The sequence below is a fragment of the Elgaria multicarinata genome, chromosome 3 (genome assembly GCF_023053635.1).
Source record: "Elgaria multicarinata webbii isolate HBS135686 ecotype San Diego chromosome 3, rElgMul1.1.pri, whole genome shotgun sequence".
NCBI classification, from domain to species: Eukaryota; Metazoa; Chordata; class Lepidosauria; order Squamata; family Anguidae; genus Elgaria; species Elgaria multicarinata.
The window spans coordinates 106,696,697-106,700,874 of NC_086173.1; the positions used below are offsets into that span (position 1 = coordinate 106,696,697).

The 4,178-nt window shown below is 38.6% G+C and overlaps 1 protein-coding gene across 1 annotated transcript in view; it reads right to left on the reverse strand.

Annotated features, from left to right (window-relative positions):
• CENPP (centromere protein P) overlaps positions 1-4,178 on the reverse strand; it is a 187,669-nt gene that overhangs the window by 73,481 nt on the left and 110,010 nt on the right. The gene's annotated exons all lie outside the window — the stretch shown is intronic.

Sequence of the window (4,178 nt, forward strand, 5' to 3'; positions counted from 1 at the left end):
GGGTGAGTGCAGTTATCATCGTTGTGAGTGTCTAAATGGCCACTGATAGGGACACAATGCTGGACTAAAGGGACACTTGGCAATAGTAATTATGTACGTAGTATTGGTTACTGGGCTATACAAACAACAGTGTATGGCACCCTAAAGATTAGCAAACTGATTCCGGCATAAACCTTCTTTTACTTCATCAGATGCATGGAGTAATATAGAGAGTTTCAGGTTGTTTATACAGTACCTTTTGGGTGGTGTGACGTCAGAAGGAAATTCAATGCAGAAAGTATTGGTGGTGACAATTGCATTATTAACATGGTCATTTACAGTGCAGCTGTTGTCGATAACAAACTTCCTGGCACTAGGTAAGCCAATTAACACATATTGGGCCTGTTCACATATCACGATAGCCCACTAAGGCTTGATTTACTCAAGGGGGTTCTCATCTTGCGCTGGGGACCTGCAGGCACCATTTTGCATAGGCTTGGCTTGTTGTGTCATGCAAACCCAAGCAAAAGGGGTTGGTTGAGATTATATAATTCTCAAATAGCTCTAAAATAAGCCAAGGACTTGGTGTGATAAAAAAATCCATTCACCCAATACAAGCCTCTGGTGACATAATTAAACTTATTGATTAATTCTAACTCAGCACTCTGTCACTCTAATTTCTCTATACAGTTCCTTTGGACCGCAATGGCCACTAAAATCTGTAATAGAGTTTCCTGGGAGGCTGAAGTGTTCTCACACTTAATATGGCCACTTATGACTGTTAATTATTTTTCTTACAGACTGGCCTATTTGCCTTATGTAGAATGCAGAAGTGCATCGCTGTCAGAAGATGGAATATATCACTTTGAAGATGAAAAATGGGCCTGTTCAGATGACATTTCAGGGACTGTGGTTAGTTAAAATGTGGTTCTCTGGGGTTGGTACTAACCACAAGCCGTGCTGTCACACACAATACATAAACCCTGCCCAGTTCCTGGTTTCCTAAACCAAATGCTAACCATAAAACTTTCAGCTGAGGTCCTGAGTCCTCAGAATGCTCCGCCCTATATCCCAGCATCCTTTGCGGTATAAGTGCTGGAGCCCCCGCCATTTTAGGACCATTTCTTCTTCCACGTTTTGCTTTCTTCCTATTGCATTGAATCGGATGATCAGTGCTCCCTTCACCAGACAGGACGTTCCTCACTCAGGAATATGTGTCCCAGCCGACAGAATCTGAGCAATTTGGAATGCAGTGGCACCATCCTGAGCACACCACCATTTTGAGAGGAGTGCCTGCTTTCCTTTACCCTGGCGGCCACTTTGGCAGCCATGAAACTGTGAAATTGCGGCCGGTGTGATCTTCTCAGCAAGCCAGTAATTAGGAGCTGAGATATAGCTTGCTGGCTAGGGCAGCCTAGGAGATTTAGGCTGCTCTTGCCGCTGAGTTCTATGATTTTGGGCTGTCAACCCCGACAGGATCACATAAGACACTTCAAGACAGGCTTAGGGTCTCTAACCCTGATGCAGAAAATGTTAGTGAAGCTGGTCCGACTAGGGTTAGAAAGTGATCAGGGTTTAGCAAAACACATCACACACAACTCATTAAACCCTGTTGCTTAACCAAAAAGCCTCAACCAGCAGGGTTTAAGGTGTCGTCTGAACAGGCCTAGTGTTTCCAGAGTAGATATTGGGACAGGGCTAGTATCTGGGTTTGTTGCAGGACCTGGTCTCTGTGTTTGTATCCTTGTTATGAGCTCTGTTGTTACTAGTGAGTAGCTGTTTTAGGTTGGGGAGCTGTCTATAAGCAAGTACAGGCCTACCATTCAAGGCCTGTGAAAGAGAAGTACAGATTTGAACTACAGAGAAAGGGCAGATTAACTGGAAGAGGTTGCTTTATAATGGTGCAATGTTGTTCTTCAAAATAGTTGTGTTAACCAAAACACAGTACTGAAAGAAACAATACTGCAGTTAGACAGGCTGGTGGGTAGGATTGTATCAATCCCAGCAGTCAATCATGGTGTGGCATCAGGCACAACTAAGCTGAAGTAGAAGAACACACCTTGAATCCAGAAAGCATTGAATTATGGCCAGAATTCTTGCAAGTGTACACCAGACAAACCAGAGCAGCAAAGCTTCCCTTCAAAAACAATTTAAAATTCCAAGTACCTATACTTATCATGTGGATGCAAAACTCTAGGGGGGGAAATGGTGTGGTAGGACTTCTAGTCATTTAACACAATATATCAAATATTTCAATATAACTTTTTTCCTTTTTAAAAAGCATTGAATTTATGGTGCAAACACAGATGAAAAGGTTATAATATATGAGCCAAATCTTTTGAAACAGGTTTAAGTATACATGAATGTATTTATGAATAAAAGGATATTAAAGCTGCGGTGCACGATTTGTGGTTATGTAAATATCTACATAAATAACACTTCTACAAATGGTGAAAGATAACCATATCACTGAAATAATGGATTTTCCATTACCAAGCAGAACAAACAATGTGCCATTTGAAAAAAGCAAGACTGAACTAAAGCCAAATTATATCACTGGAAGCCTATGTCATATATTAAAACATCTTGGCCTGTCTCCAAAACAGCGAGTTTGTACTTTCAAGTTGTATTACATTCACAAAACCTTGGGAAAATATCAGTGAAAAATGTCTTGTAAGATGTTCATACAGAAGTACCCCTTTAAAAATGGAATGCAAATGTTATCTGAGTGTTTTAAAGAAAAGAGACAAAAATATTTTTGAGAGTTTCAAAGGTGTGCTGCATTGCTAGTTGTACTGCGATGTTGACAAGTATCCCAAATATGACTGCTATCTATTGACAAGTTATTGCTGAATTATCTAATGGCATTTCTATTATATAAAGGCCTGGTTAAGACATAATATTAAGGCTTTATAACCCATGATTTATGAAGCCAGGAATGAACATTGCATCTATGTTCTGCCACTCATGTGCCAACTTTGGCACGGAAATCTTGACTTGCTTTAAACTAGTGTACCCCCATTATGTTCAAAAGGGGTAACTCTGGTTTAATGGCTTAACTGACCAGGACATTACGCCAGAGTATGTAGGCCCAATGTTTGTTCCCAGCTTTGTAAACCATATCAAACATTTTAAAGCAGTGTTATTGTTCTGAATTGTTTAACTAGAAAATAACATTTGGGTTAGCCTAAATATTATGTTTATCCAACTAGAATCAAGTCCGTTGTAGTAGCAGGTGTTAATATAGGGTCAGCATACACAAGGAAATTTGTCCATGGTTATTAGTCCAGTTATTGCTTAACACAAGGATTGTGTCTTCCATGTCTGCTTTTTACATGAAAATAACCCTTCAAGACTATTCAAATTATGGGAGAGACCATTGTGTCTTCTGATAATTTGTTATTTTAAAAACATGACTGTACTATATACTTACTCTGTCAAAGTGACAGGATTCTTTTTAAAGTTACACGCTAAATATATGTTAGCTTTAATCTTAAAACTTCAAGGAAGTGCTTATTAAACATTTATTACCAGAACCAAATAAAAATACTCTCTCACAGTTCAATTCATTTCTGAAATAACATATTTTACATGTATAGTTTCTAATTTTAGTACACTTCAAACCTAAATCCTATATTGTCAGTCTCTCCCATTAGAAAGATTTATGACATAGGTTGTTCACATCTCAATACAGGGAGATGTGAAGTTATGAAACAAAACACCTGGTCATAAAACAGACAATCAACTGTGTAATGAAACCTGATGTTGAAAAATTGTTATATATAACAGGTACAAACTATATTAGGATAATGTTTCAGTTAAACGTCTGCAATCTTGAACTTAAGAACCGGACCCTTCAACTAGAGATGGACAGATCAGGCTATTTCATCTGTTTTACATATGTTCATTCATTCTGCCCAACAAGTATATGGTTGTTGTTTTGTAGACAGACTCACGCTTATTTATTTATGTAAAAAATGGCATGCTGCAGAGTACTTTTTATGAGGTGTGTACTTGCACATCAGAAATGGACTTGAATGAACCATATAAGGCTTGCATTGGCTTTGTGCCATCCATTATTAAGCTTCAAATTTAACCACATCTTTTGCTTAGGCGTCTAGAGTTAAGCTAGAAGTTTTGGCTGAGATACAGGCAGTGATGAAAAACACATGAGTAGTAACAAGTTTTCTTAACATCAC